At 46.2% G+C, this 15,885-nt stretch overlaps 1 long non-coding RNA gene across 3 annotated transcripts; it reads left to right on the top strand.

Moving 5' to 3' along the window:
• The first annotated feature begins 12,285 nt into the window (after positions 1–12,285).
• Positions 12,286–15,616, top strand: LOC119291819. 3 transcript variants are annotated; one of them, XR_005142650.1, is made up of 8 exons: positions 12,286–13,175; positions 13,282–13,324; positions 13,815–13,920; positions 13,995–14,156; positions 14,231–14,327; positions 14,409–14,576; positions 14,652–14,799; positions 15,388–15,616. It is a non-coding gene; the product is annotated as an uncharacterized LOC119291819 (long non-coding RNA). The 3 variants fall into 3 exon arrangements; XR_005142649.1 differs by having other exon boundaries at positions 13,248–13,324; positions 14,250–14,327; XR_005142648.1 differs by having other exon boundaries at positions 13,248–13,324.
• Positions 15,617–15,885: the final 269 nt, after the last annotated feature.

Below are 15,885 nucleotides of genomic sequence, written 5' to 3'. Positions count from 1 at the left end.
AGCATATGACAACACCTGGATCAGTTAACACCTAGATCAGTTAAGAAAAATATGCCTTCCTGGGCTAGCACAGAGAGAAAGGGACGAACCTAGGAACCCGTAGATACAGCAGACTCCGAGCGCGGAGGCATCCACGCCAATCCGAAGGAGCACCAGTGGCATGCCCAAACCCCACCACCGGACAGCGAGCATAGCAGTGTTCCCCAACAGCTACAACTGTGAGGAACATGGCACTAAAGCCTAACCACAACCTGCACAGCACAAGAGAATTAACATAGACGGCACACGGCGAGCAGAAAAGGGGAAAAGAGGAGAGGGCGCTCACCATTGCCTTGCCGGCGCCACCGGCGATGCCCCACTGCTCCTAGAGGCGTCAGTGGTGGTGTCGAGGCTGAGGGTGAGGAAGGGCTGGTCGCCGGTTCCAGTTGCATCTGAAAAATAACAAGAACTAAACATCAACCACATGATGTGGAGTGAAGACTATACGTGGTTGAATGAGTTTGTATCAGGAAACATGTCAGCCTAGATGAGCACCCGCACAAGAAAAATGATGTCGGTGATAGTGTTTGTTTATCACTACAGATAAAACTAATTATATATTGTGGTCCTTTGATTATGTACATGCCATGCCAGACTAACACAATAATTGGTGTAATTAATTTAGAAAGTCAATTGAATATATAAACTAGAAAGATTAGCAATCTTGTCTTCGTATTAATTTCATTCTGTTAGTCTGGCATGGCATGTACATAATCAGAGGAACACATTATATAATTAGTTTTATCTGTAGTGATAAACAAACACTGTCACCGAGATCATTTTTCTTGTGCGGGTGCTCATCTAGGCTGACATGTTTCCTGATACAAACTCATTCAACCACGTATAGTCTTCACTGCACATCATGTGGTTGATATTTAGTTCTTGTTTTTTTTCAGATGCAACTGGAACAGGCGACCAGCCCTTCCTCGCCCTAAGCCTCGACACCACCACTAACGCCTCCAGGAGCAGTGGGGCATCGCCGATGGCGCCGGCAAGGCAATGGTGAGTGCCCTCTCCTCTTTTCCCCTTTTCCGCTCGCTGTGTGCCATGTATGTTGATTCTCTTCTGCTGTGCAGGTTGTGGTTAGGCTTTAGTGCCAGGTTCCTCACAGTTGTAGCTGTTGGGGAACACTGCTATGCTCGCTGTCCGGTGGTGGAGTTTGGGCATGCCACTGGTGCTCCTTCGGATTGGCATGGATGCCTCCGCGCTTGGAGTCTGCTGTATCTATGGGTTCCTAGGTTCGTCCCTTTCTCTTTGTGCTAGCCCAGGAAGGCATATTTTTCTTAACTGATCTAGGTCTTAACTGATCCAAGTGTTGTCATATGCTCCAGATTTTATATGGCCCATTGTATAAGATGCAGTTTGGATTGTTAATCTGGAACAACTATATCATGGAGGTGTTGTTTAAGGTAAATCAAAGCTTGAGATGACAAAGATGAAAAATATGAGAGGATATAAAACTGGCATGTTGACTGTGGTTTGTTTGCAGGTTCCCTTGCTAATTTTATCTTAAGCTGCAGTTCTGCATCTTTGGGTAAGATAATCTGTCCAGTGCTTTTTGCCATACAATACCAAGCAAATACTTGTCATTGAAATGGATGTATCTAGATGTATTTTAGTTCTAGATACATCCATTTTCATTCATTTTGATGACAAGTATTTCCGGACGGAGGGAGTATATGTCGAGAAAGGATAAAATTAGAAAGGGAAAAAGAGGACCCTAAGGTTTTTAATATCATCTTATGGTTGCTTCGAGGCCACAGTTGAGTGAGAGAGAGAAAGAGAGGGAGGGAGGGAGGGAGGTTTTCAGTGTGTTCCTGACTATTTCAGTTTTTTCAGCAAGATGGACTCTCTTGACTCTTTTACATCAGAGTAGTGACTAATACATCATATTGTTTGTCACAAAGTAAAAACTAAAGTCCGTGTATATGCGTTGGATGCAAGCAATTGTTTTGCTTCCTGTACTTCTTTTGAAATACCAAAAGCTTGATCAGTATCTGAGATAGGTACCACGTGTCAAGGCGCGCTTTCGATCTTGCCTGCGGTAGTTATTACCTTCAACGGATACCATAGGTGTTGCTACTTTTTTGCTAACATGAATGTCCTTTGTATCAAACGCAATCTACTGGATTATTTGTATGATTACCTGTTGGGAAAATCTGAGAGTGTTCTTTATGTAGAAGCTTGAGGTGGCACAAAGGTCAATAGGCGGCATTTCAGTAGAGCTTGATCCTGTGGATTCTCCTGAACTGAAGCTTACTGATAAAACAGAGCTTTCTATGCTTGAAAGGGTTCTGCCAATTTACAAGACCCATATGCGTCTCTCTCTGCAAATTGCCTATTTAGTATTCCAAATTTCAGTCAACTATCATACTGGAGAAGCAGCGGCGGATATTTATTCATGTTGGATTTGTACAGTTATGGAATTGTTGATTCAAGCTTTAAAATCCACTCCCTCTAGTGCTCCTCGCACGCATGTCTGCGCCTCCCTCCTCCTCCCCATCGGGACTAGGCAGGGGAAGGAGGAGTGCGGGCCACAGAGACGACATGGTGACCGAGCTTATTGTGGCGCCGTCGCTGTTCCTTTGGACGCGGTAGAAGGTGCGCTGGCAATAGAGAGAGGAGAGGAGGTCCAGCCATCTGCGGTGCTGTCGCCACCGTCCACAACGAGATGCTCATCCTGCTGCTCCACAACATGGCAGTGTGCAGCTTGCAGAGGCAGACTTCGGGTTGGCATGGTCATGCTCCCTCCTCCTAGCTTTTCCGCTTCAGGTAACCCACATCTTGGTGCCCTACTCCAGTTTTCTTAAGTGGTTGTAGTTATGTTGTAGCCTGCAACTATAGCATAGATTTGAGTGACTGGATTATTGTGCAGACTAGAATGTGAAAGTTGTTTGTTTGCAGTGGGTTCGGATACACATTTGGTTCTGATACTCAACTTGGTAGTGTACACATAACATTTGTACACATCTCTTTCCAGCTTCATGGAAATATCCATATTTGTTGCTCTGTCTATTTTGCATCCGAATATAATTATTATGATTGCATGTCGATGCTTCTCCGTATATAGTGGGTCTAAGAAATATGTCTTTTATATAATCATCCAGTTTGTTCATGTTCGCTGTTCTGCAGGGATGAGAGGGCTTTCTAACTGTAATGATGTTCTAGCTAGGAGAAGACGAAGTTGCAAACATAAGAGCTAGGTGACCATGATGATTTGTTTTGGGATGACGATTTTAATGATGTTCCAGCTAGGAGAGACAGACTCACAAACACATATGTTGTAGACGAACAGTAAATATCGTTTCTCTTCACAAGCATTCGGACTTGATTTTGGTAAATCATGTTACCACTTCTGTGACCTCGGCATTTGGAAAACATGCCATCCGAATCGTCTATCATAACTGAACCTTTACTATCACATGCATCTTACTTTTAGAAATTCATATGATGGTTCAGTTGTCTATATTATGTGTGCTATTTGTTACCTCTGAAATATATATTATGTGTGCCCTGTCGTGTTGGTTTATTTTTGGTGCCAAGATGCTGCTGGGCATTTGGTGCGACTGATTGCACTGCCCCTTTAGTGTTGTCTGGACATATGCCATGTATTTGACACAACCATGTTATCTATAAAGGCAATTTTCCGCTTCTATGCATTAAACGGATCCATTCTCGGCAACTTTTCTTGCAATAATATATACTTTGTTTATATGTTTGGATAATGGGTTGAGCCAGGCACCATGCGCCAAGGCGCGTTTCCTATCTAGTATATAATGTAACTTGTAGGAATATCAAGCTTGATTAACTTCGATGATGTTTGTAGAAAAATTATCTATAGTCTGTGATACCTAATAAATATCATAAGATACATCACATCATATTATTTTTTATCTGGTATTGTTAGTTTAATATTTTTCTAAATAAACTTGTTCAAACTCAACAAGGTTGACTTTTCAAAAAGAACTATTAAAGAGGCTACATCTGCACTCTAGGCCTCCAGACAGTTATCTCAATTATTCAGCGCTAACCCTTGCTAACTATTTCTGTTCTGTTCTAGTTAAGTTTTGTTTCCTTAATTTCTTTTTTGCTTGCTAGCTCTGCAGATCTTGGCTTGTTTGGCTTTGCTAACTTTGCATCTTCTCGGCATTCTCCTTCTAATACAACATGACATGTATTGGCTTGTGTTCGAGAAAAAGAAGGATACCAAGGACATGCACAAGGAAAGAGTACAACAGATGATTTGTTTAACCATGCATTTTATCAAAAGTGTACACTACAGACATTTTATATAATGTTTCATGTACAAATTACTAAAAGTAATCCCGACATCAATAAGTGACAATTTGGGAAAGTATCTAGAGGTTTGACTCTTTGTAGAGCCACACCTTCGTGCGAGGAAGTCATCTATGTTCCCTCTCCAGCCTTATTCTCACTCTATAATAATACTAATCATATATAACCTTTGTAGATGCCACGTTTAGGGATGCACACACTCGAAATTCCTGTGCAAGAAATTCATTTATTTGATGCTTGATTTCGAGTATGTACAATAAATTCCTATGTTTAGGGATGCACATACTCAAAATCAAGCATCAAATAAATCCTCTCCTCAGCTTCCTCCCTGCACTTGTAAAGATGAGAGTATCTACGTGGCGAGGCTTATGAGAACATATTTTTGGAAGAAAGACACCAAAATTGGCCAGCTTTAAATTAATAAAGCCCAAAACACGACCATAATGTTCAATTATAAGCACATTAATACTATCGGAACAAAAATTCCTCCCTCTTTGTGTAGTTAGACTTGTGGCTTGTTGATGGATTCATGAGCTTGGTTGTGACATTTGAGCAGGATAGTGGAATAGTATTTTCAACCGGGTACCTGAAAGTTAACACTCAATAATCAGTAGATGCCCCAAGCTAGGACATAGACACTCAGGTTTAGTTCGATGAGAGAGCTCACGTCATAATGGTCCAAATTAAGAGGATATTTCAGTGCTATGTCATGATTAAGAGAGCTATCACTACTAGCTTGGTTGGTTGGTTTTATATGTGGGAGCCACCCATCGAGGCAGACCCAACTAAGGCGTGAACATACATAGTGGCACATGATTAATCGAGAATGAGGGATGACCTGACTGTGAGTCGCGGAGACAGCGTGTAGGGGCGTGTAGCTCGTTAACCGCCCAGCCATAGTTTTAGAACATTTAGTGGCAGATACCGAATGTGGGAACTGGATAATGGCACATACCTAAAGTCCCCCTTTTTTTTAACTGAGCGGCCATGCATTTTTATCCAGAGCCAACAATACAAACATTGTACATAGTGTTTTTTTTTTGAAAGATCCAGCTTGGCTGGCATTGATTTATTTAGAAGAGAGCATATGGAAGACAAAGTTTGATCAATGGATGAAAGGGAAAATAAGAAAGAGAAAACATCGAGGGGGGGCTTTGATCTGCAGCTCCCTGCAAAGAAAAACCCTAAGCGACTATCTCACACCTAGATCCCCGAAGGGGGGCTCTATAGCTTTTGCTCCGGCTAGCCGCCAGTGCTCCATCATGCATCGGATGGCATCGATGACATCCTTCAAAACTGCTTTCTTCGATCTGAAAGTACAGCTGTTTCTTTCTATCCAAATTGCTCAGGTGGTAGCCATGATCATCGTCTTCACTCCCCTCCTGTTTTCTGCTCTTGTTTCAGTTATAATTGCCTTAACTACCGATGGTGTACATCACCGCTCTTGCGTTGGTGGGCCGAGCGACGAGCATCCTTTCCATTCTGCCACTTTTGCCCAGGTTGCCTTCGTGAATGGGCAGTTCCAGAAGAGATGCACGCAGGACTCCAGGTTTTTGAGGCAAAACTGACAGAAGTATGGATTTGGCCATCGTCGTCGTTGCAGACGGTCATTACACCACACTCTATCATGGTGTATCAGCCAGGAGAAGATTTTGATCTTGCCTGGTGCCCACACCTTCCAGATGGCCGACTTCATTCCATTGTTTGGTAGGTTTTTGAACTGGACATTGTAGGCAGAGCTCGTGGAGTAGATTCCTTTTCCACTTCCTGTCCAAGTGATCACATCTTCCCGTTGCTCATTGCTCAGTCCTCCATGCCCTCTGATCATGAGGGCTAACCTGACTACATCATGGAAAATTTCTTCATACCGCCCGTTGCCAAGGTTGTGGATCCAGCAATCATCTCACAGAGCCTCAGCCACAGTTTTAAACTTGCTTCTAGACCTTTTGAACAGCAGTGGAAAAGTTTGACAGAGAGGTTTTCTCCCAACCAATGACAGGTCCAAAATTTTGCCATCTTGTCGTCTCCGATGGCAATCCTCGTGAGTTGAGAGAATAGGGCCCTGTCCTTACTGTCACACTGAGTGGGAAAAGCTTTCCAAGGCCTGTCCGGCTGCATCCATTCCAACCAAAGCCACTGAAGACGAAGAGCGCTGCCAAAAAGTTGAAGATCCTGAATGCCAAGGCCGCCCTTTTGGATTGGGGAGCATACCGGTTTCCAGTTAACTTTGCACTTCCCGCCTGACAAATATTCATCTTGCGCCCATAGAAATCGCCGCCTGGCCTTGTCAATATCCTTCAGAAGCTTTTTTGGGAGCCGCAGTACCGTCATCGCAAATGTTGGCAGCGCTGACAGTATGCTACGGACGAGGATTCTACGCCCAGCTAGATTCATAAGTCTACCCTTCCATCCTGCAAGGCGAGCCCTAATTCTATCCAGGAGAAATTGAAGATGCACTAAATGAATTCTACCAGTGGAGATCGGGAGGCCAAGGTAAGTCATAGGGAATCCTACTACGGAGCCGCCGAAACTATGCAGTACGTCAGCGAAGTCTACACTGCTGCACCTAATCAAGGCCACCGAAGATTTGCTTTGGTTTAAACGAAGACCAGAGGCATCCCCGAAAAGATTGAGGAGTTGTAGTAGCGAGTCAACCTCCTCTTTGATTGGGTTGGCGAAGATCACAGCATCATCAGCGTAGAGGCTAATCCTCATGCTGGCACCTCTCCCTGGCAGAGGAGAGAAGATGCCAAGGTTCACAGCAGCGTCGAGTAGGCGGTAGAGGGTGTCGATGGCGATGATGAACAGCAGTGGGGAGAGCGGATCGCCTTGCCTCAGGCCCTGCAAGTGTCCAATGGCCTGCCCTACGACACCATTTAACAGGCAGGTGGATGTCGCCATGGAGAAGAGGATGGAGATCCAGTCTCTCCATCTTGCCAGGAAGCCTAGACGCTGAAGTAGCTCAAGAAGATAATCCCAAGAGATGGAGTCGAACCCTTTCTCTATATCTAATTTGAAGAGCAAACCAGGTTTCATTCTTCTGTGGAGAGATTTGACGCAGCCTTGGACGTAGAGATAACTGTCGTGGATACATTTTCCTTTTTGGAAAGCTGATTGTGCAGGGGATATGATCTGAGGGATGACTGTAGCCAGCCGCATAGAAAAAGACTTTGGCAATTAGTTTTGCCACCGAGCCCATCAAACTGATAGGTCTAAAATGCTTCACTTCCCTTGCGCCTTCTTTTTTAGGAATCAGCGTGATGAAGGCCTTGTTCAGCTCTGAAAAATTTGAGTTGATCGCCCTATAGAACTTGTAGAAAGCAGCCATAATGTCGTCCTTGATGATGCTCCAGCACGAACGAAAGAATTGGCTGGTGTATCCATCGGGGCCTGGGGCTTTTTCAGCCGGAGAATTCATAACGGCTGCCCAAACCTCTCCCTCTGAGAATGAGTTATCTAACCCCACTACTGGTAGAAGAGGCAGCTGCAACTGATCCCAGTTGATTGTGAGGGGCCTGTTTTTCCTCGATCCCAACTTATTTTAAAAATGCATGAAGATCTCTTGGGCCTTCTCCTGATGCTGGGTTAGGACCTCCCCTCCTTCAGATTGCAGAGAATGTATATAGTTTTTTCTCCTTCTGTTATTGTACATAGCGTGGAAGAATTTTGTGCTGGCATCTCCAGCCCTAATCCTTAGCACCCGAGAAGCCTACCGTCTTCTAGCCCTCTCAATTGCCGCAAACCCGAGCACTCTGGTTTTGAGCATTTTCCTTAATGAAAATTCTTCTTGGGTGAGCTTCATGTTCTCTTGAGCAATATCCAGCCTAAGGATGACTTCATTTGCTATATGGAACTGCATCTTGGCTTTGCTAAAAAGTGATTTGCTCCAGATCCTTAAATCCTTTACAGTTCTCTGAAGTTTCACCTTTAATCTAATGAAAGGACAGTCATGGGAGACTAGCATGTTCCATGCATGCATCACTGTTTCTTGGAAGTGTGGAAACTTTGGCCAGTGATTTTCAAACTTGAATCTTGCTGGCTTTGGTGGGCTGGCACAAGGGGAGAGGAGCAGCGGGCAGAGATCCGAGAACGACGTTGATGCTGCATTCAGCATGTATCCATTGTGCAGAGCCTCCCAATCTAAATTGCAGAAAAACTTATCGATGCTGCAAAAGGTTGGGTTCTCTCTTTTGTTGCTCCAAGTGAATCTTCTGTTGTGGCATTTGATTTCCTTTAAGCCCACAAAGTCTAGAGCTTTTCTGAACCTTCCCATGAGCCTCCTGTTCAGATTTGAGTTGCTTTTGTCTCTAGCTTCATAGATCATGTTAAAATCTCCCGTGATCAGCCACGGCTCTCCAGCTGGTGGTGCAATGCTGGCCATCTCAACAAAGAACTCCTCCCCGATGGCATCTTCAGTTGGTCTGTATGTCGTTGTCAGCCAGTACTGAACATTGTTGCTAAGTTCAGTGACTTTGATCGTGATGGTGAATCTACCTATGGAGTGTGATTCAATGGTAACTATATCTTTGTTCCAGAAAATTGCAGCTCCACCCCTCGTCCCCATGGCCGGGAGAACAATACAGCCCTGCAGTAGTTGTCCACCTACTTCGTGCGCTAACTCTGAAGACCAAATTTCTAGTTTTGTTTCTTGCAGCGTGAGAATGGCAGTTCTGTGAGCAGTGGTGCTTTCTCGAACGGCCTCCCGCTTGGCAGGCGCGTTTAGCCCCCTAACATTCCAAGACATTATGGAGCAATGGTTTCTAGTCATTTGGACACGATGATTTGCTCCGTCGACTATCATTACTTAAACAATGGATACAACACAGCACCGATCGTTCCGGGGGGCGACGACGGCCACCAACAGAGCCAAAACCCCGTCGTCGTCTAACTCGCAGCATGATCCTAGAACTACACATGACAGGGAAACCTAGCTCAAACTGGCATAGGGCTAGCCGTCGACGAAGCCTACAAGCTACATGACACATGGAGATCTACTGGGCCACATTGGCCACACCATCAGGACCGAGCATGCCGGCCGCAATCTTTAGAGCATCTGCATTCAGGCTTGTCAAGCGAGCAATGGTGGCTATGTCTTCTTCGGTCAGAGGCTCATTGAACTTCTAGACCAGAGCAACTGTGGCATCCGGGGTCATCTTGTCCTTTGGGCCCATCTTGCCCAGTTCTTGCACCAGCCTGAGCGCCGCCCTCTGCGAGACTGGCACTGAGGACGCTGCTGAAGCCTATCGAGCACTACGGCTTGAAGGGGCAGAGAATGCTCAAGACTTTGGTGGGGTGGAGGTGCGGACAGGCTTCGGGGTGGGGAGGATAGGAACTTGGACTGTCTTGAAGAGTTGCTGCACACCGCCTTCAGAGGCAGGATGGGGCTGTGCTGAATCGCCTTCTGGGCTTGCCTGGAGCAGCAGGTGACTTACTTTCTGCGTGACGGCCTCGACCTGGAACTGAACAGCGGCCGGGGTGGGTTGGGTGATGCAGGGCAGAACATCAGGAAGAAGGGCGAGCGGCAGGTGATCTTCCTTGGACTTCTGCTCGGTCGGATCCTCGTTGTCGCTGAAGGGGAGAGGCGTGGCGAGCGCCTCGAGCATTGCATTTTCGAACTCCAGTTGCATGCAATCTGACCGGGGTGGAGGGGAGAAGGCGCATCCTGAGTCGGAGAATAAGAAGAACGATGTGATTGGGTCTATCTCCGGCGGCGAGGGGGCCCGTGGCTGCAGCGGCAGGGGGGTCGCACGCAGCACCGTCTTCGGGGAAGGAGACAGGGCAGCATGCTCCACAGAGCGGCCGCGGCACCCCTGGTGGCACCGCGAGGCAGGGGTTCTGCTCCTCCGACGCGGCTCCTCTACAGCTGGGGCCTTGGCGTTGGACTGACGACCGCGGCCAAGGAATGCGTCTCTCCAGGACCTGTCGCGGTTGCCATGATCGTCTCTGTCGTGGTCGCGGCGCTCGCCGAGGGAGGGGAAGCTGCTGCAGCCGGAGGAGGACACGCAGGGCATAGAGCGACGGACCCTGCTCTGCCCATCCTCCAGACCGACCTCCCAAGAGCCCGTCTCCGTGCGGGGGAGGGGCGGGTGTCTTTGTCTTCAAAGGAGAGGAGCCCGCTCTGGCCCGAGTGCGAGGAGCGGGGCGAGAGCGGGTTCCAATCCTCCACGCGGTCCACATGGATCAGCAGGTCATAGCGGTGGACGCCCGGCAGAGGGGGACGTTGTGGTCCGGAGGGGCGAAGACGATGATCTCGTCGACGCGACCAGCACCACGCTTGAGCACCCACAGCGCCCTCTTGGTCGGAATGTGCGCCACGTCCCAACACCACAGCCAGCACGCGAACCTCTTTATGTGGCCACGCTCGTGCGTGCAGTTGTCGAGCCGGTCGATGCGGCCGAAGTCGCCGAACGCATCATCCGCCCCCTCCAAGCTCCAGAACTACATGGGCAGGTGCTCGACGACGATGCGGACGTGGAGGGACAGCTTCAGGATGGCCGCGTGGTCGTCCGGACTCCACGCGCGGACGAAGTACTTGCAGCCGTCCACCTTGAGGACGCCGCGACGAACTGTGTTTCATGTTCAAATTTATAACCTGATCTCTACATCAATAAGAGATGATTTGGGAATGTATCTAGAGCTTTGACTCTAGGGCCACACCTCTGAGCGAGTAGTTATCTGTGTTCCCTCTGCGTCTTTATTCTCAATCTATAATAATACAAATCATATATAGCCATTGTACATAATAAACTACATTGGTGCTCGTGCTCCAGTGAACATTATATTTTCAATAGTGTCAAATGGTATTATGAAGATTTTTAAAAAAATCTACACGTTCATATGGATCTGCATTACATATGTGAAAATTTATGCGATGAAATAAGTAACCATGTGAGACATAAATGTGACACTGTTCATCAAGATCTTGTCGTATTTGTGTACTCCCTTCATCCAAATATAAATGGGCTAATAAGTTTTTCGAAGTTACCTTTAACCGATAATATATGGGATGTATGTTATAAAAATAGTATCATTAGAATCACCTTTCACATACAAATTTGACGGTATGCTTTGTGTAATATGCATGTCATATATTTATTAATTTAACCGTGGTCAAGGGTAACCTCAAAAACGTATTAGGCCCTATATATTTGGTTAGAGGGATGAGCTCACGTCTTTACTTATTTCATCAGCAAACTTTACACATGTGTACATAATATGCATCCATATGAACTTGTAGAAAAAAATTAAGAATTTTTCAGAACTTAAGAGTGTTATTTTCTAATTAATCAAAAATCAAAACAAAGTACTCAACGTGGGCTGGATATGAGAGGTGTCGGTCAACCCGAGCGTTTGAGGCCCATTTCAGGCACCCGTCTGGGTCGCTTTTTTTTACCGGGCCGTCCGTCCGGTGTTTGAGGGCTGTTTTAGGCACTCGGCTGTAGATGCTCTTAGGGGTGCACATACTCAAATAGATATCACACATCAAATAAATCCGCTTCTGGGACCAACTCATATTTGTAAACATCTTAAAGCACCCTAATGATACGTGCTTGAAGTCTCTTTTTTCGTTATAACCAGTGCACATATGTTTTCAGGTCTGTAAGCGCATATTTTTAGAAGAAAGGTACAAGAAAACCCTGGCTTTATAAATTAATATAGCCTGAAACACGGCCTAGTGCACAACTATAAGGACATTCATATTACTGAAATGAAAATCCCATTCCCTTGTGCATCTAAACTTGAGGCCTGCTGATGGACTCATGAGCTTGGTTGTGACTTGTGAGCATGATTGATAGCGCAACGGCCTTTTCAACCGGGCAACTCAAACATAACACCGTGTCACCGCACGTAAATAGCCAGCCCCACCGAGGGCATTTTTGTCATTTCACTCACAGGTATATAAAAGCCAGCCACTAGACGACCTAGCTGCTGCCTTCCTTCTCCCGCACTCGCCCCGCCTCCCTCTCCTCTTCCTCTTCCCCTAGCGCCGCCGCACCCGCGCCTCCCTCTCCCCCTAGCGTCGCCCGCACCCGCGCATCCCTCTCCACCTATCGCCCCTAACGCCGCCACCATTGCCTCCTTCCCCATCGCCGACTGGCCTCCTCCCCTCACGTTCTCCTCCTTCCACCCTTCCGATCTGGCACCGCCCAAACCCTAACGCCCCGGCCCGGCCCCGGCTCCCACAAGAGGGAAGGAGAAATGGCGAGGCGAGGCAAAGCCGCGCCCTAGACTGACCAGTAGGCCTCCGCCAAGGCCGCGCCCAAGGCTGACCAGTAGGCCATGGTCACCAAGCGCCCACACAAGGGAACCACGTCGGGGAAGAAGAAGTCGGCGCCCAAGTCCGTTGCTGCCGCACGCCCTCTCTAGCCGCCTCTCATCATCCTCATGTTCGGCAGAAGGAGGACGAGGACGTTGAGCGGACATGGGCTATCACTCTCTCCGCGGGCGAGCTCGAGCGCTACAGCATTAGCGAGGACCTCCGCGAGTTCGTCAACGGCATGACCGTAATCACCTTCCGTGACTTCCCCCTTGCAAGGTACTGTTTACTCGTGGTTCAGTTTTGGGGACTCGAAGCGCTGGATTGACTGATGACATGATTTTGTTTGCACAGATGAGTTGGAGCCGTCGGAGTGTCCACGGTGTTGAATGTGCCTCAGCATCTGAACGAATGGCAGGCTAGGCATACCACTCACGTCCTCTCGCCCGTCAGGATTTTGTTTCCGTTAACCATTTCAGTCATGGGAGATTTGGTTTATGTGGCTCTCCATCGATGGAATGCCGATGAATGCACATATGAACATACATACATAGTTCTGTTTTGCTTTAGAATTCAGTGTCAGGTACCATCCCTCCACGAGGTTTTATCCAGTGTCTTTCTCTTTCCTTAATAATTGTTGCACTTTTGATTGAAGAAAACTCTATGGAGGTTGCTGATTTGGAGTTCAGCTAGGGATGCTCTAAATTGCATGGTTGTTGCTTGATGTGGAATGTAAGTATGATGTCCTTTTTTGTCATAAATTCTTCACCTATTCAAGAGATGAATTTCGTGATAGTTGGAACAACTGAACAAATGTATTGTTTTGTGGTGAACTGATCAACAAAAAAAAGATCAGCAAATAGTGCACCCGCAAGAGCCATATACTGTAGACTTGAGTGATTGTCAGATTCAATGTACATGCGAGTATGTGAATTGGTGTAATTAATTTAGAAAGTCAACTGAATATATAAACTAGAAAGATTAGCAATCTTGTCTCCGTATTAATTTCATTGTGTTAGTCTGGCATGGCATGTACATAATCAGAGGACCACAGTATATAATTAGTTTTATCTGTAGTGATAAACAAACACTGTCACCGAGATCATTTTTCTTGTGCGGGTGCTCATCTAGACTGACATGTTTCCTGATACAAACTCATTCAACCACGTATAGTCTTCACTGCACATCATGTGGTTGATGTTTAGTTCTTGTTTTTTATCAGATGCAACTGGAACCGGCGACCAGCCCTTCCTCGCCCTCAGCCTTAACACCACCACTGACGCCTCCAGGAGTAGTTGGGCATTGCCGGTGGCACCGGCAAGGCAATGGTGAGCGCCCTCTCCTCTTTTCCCCTTTTCCGCTCGCCGTGTGCCGTGTATGTTGATTCTCTTGTGTTGTGCAGGTTGTGGTTAGGCTTTAGTGCCAGGTTCCTCACAGTTGTAGCTGTTGGGGAACACTGCTATGCTCGCTGTCCGGTGGTGGGGTTTGGGCATGCCACTGGTGCTCCTGCGGATTGGCATGGATGCCTCCGCGCTCGGAGTCTGCTCTATCTACGGGTTCCTAGGTTCGTCCCTTTCTCTCTGTGCTAGCCCAGGAAGGCATATTTTTCTTAACTGATCTAGGTCTTAACTGATCCAGGTGTTGTCATATGCTCCAGATTTTATATGGCCCATTGTATAAGATGCAATTTGGATTATTAATCTGGAACAACTATATCATGGAGGTGTTGTTTAAGGTAAATCAAAGCTTGAGATGACAAAGATGAAAAAATATGAGAGGATATAATACTGGCATGTTGACTGTGGTTTGTTTGTAGGTTCCCTTGCTAATTTTATCTTAAGCTGCAGTTCTGCATCTATGGGTAAGATAATCTATGCAGTGCATTTGCCATACAATACCAAGCAAATTCATTTGCATTTGCAGCTATGGACGAACCCTTCTTTTTGTTCTCATGTTAGTGTTAGAGCAGCTGCATTTCCCTGTGGTGGGTGACTTATTTACTGAGTTTGTGCTACAATTTGGTTTAGATTTCCTCCCCTGACTTGCTCTTCCTGTGTAGCTCAACGCTGCATCGCTCAGTTCATTTTCTTGGTTCCTTTGCTCGGCGTAGGAAGTTAGGAGACCATCAACCGTAAGGAGGAGTAATAAAAAGAAGTTCAGAAGCCAAGGACCATATTCAACCTGATTTTAGGCATCCTCAAGTAAAGGTAAAACTTCAGATTTGAGGGCACCAACAATTTATTACCTGAATAAAAAAAAAGGTTCTTTGCATGAATATATGTATCTCTCTGGTACATGTTGAGAAATGATAAAATTAGAAAGGGAAAAGAGGACCCTAAGGTTTTTAATATCATCTTATGGTTGCTTCGAGGCCACATTTGAGTGAGAGAGAGAAAGAGAGGGAGGGAGGGAGCGAGGTTTTCAGTGTGTTCCTGACTATTTCAGTTTTTTTAGCAAGATGGACTCTCTTGACTCTTTTACATCAGAGTGGTGACTAATACATCATATTGTTTCTCACGAAGTAAAAACTAAAGTCCGTGTATATGCGTTGGATGCAAGAAATTGTTTTGCTTCCTGTACTTCTTTTGAAATACCAAAAGCTTGATCAGTATCTGAGATAGGTACCACGTGTCAAGGTGCGCTTTCGATCTTGCCTGCGGTAGTTATTACCTTCAACGGATACCATAGGTGTTGCTACTTTTTTGCTAACATGAATGTCCTTTGTATCAAACGCAATCTACTGGATTATTTGTATGATTACCTGTTGGGAAAATCTGAGAGTGTTCTTTATGTAGAAGCTTGAGGTGGCACAAAGGTCAATAGGCGGCATTTCAGTAGAGCTTGATCCTGTGGATTCTCCTGAACTGAAGCTTACTGATAAAACAGAGCTTTCTATGCTTGAAAGGGTTTTGCCAATTTACAAGACCCATATGCGTCTCTCTCTGCAAATTGCCTATTTAGTATTCCAAATTTCAGTCAACTATCATACTGGAGAAGCGGCGGCGGATATTTATTCATGTTGGATTTGTATAGTTATGGAATTGTTGATTAAAGCTTTAAAATCCACTCCCTCTAGTGCTCCTCGCACGCATGTCTGCGCCTCCCTCCTCCTCCCCATCGGGACCAGGTAGGCACTACTAAGGAAAAGCCTATACACAGAATCTTACCAGCAGCGCTCCCTAAAATACCACGCTACTGCTATTTAGCAGCAGCGCGTGTTAGAGAAACGCGCTGCTGACAGGAAAATAGCAGTAGCGCGGCCGCCGCAAACCGTGTTGCTGCTATAATTGCTA

This window comes from Triticum dicoccoides, chromosome 4B (genome assembly GCF_002162155.2).
Source record: "Triticum dicoccoides isolate Atlit2015 ecotype Zavitan chromosome 4B, WEW_v2.0, whole genome shotgun sequence".
In the NCBI taxonomy this organism is placed as follows: Eukaryota; Viridiplantae; Streptophyta; class Magnoliopsida; order Poales; family Poaceae; genus Triticum; species Triticum dicoccoides.
This window is presented reverse-complemented; position numbering and strand designations above follow the sequence as displayed.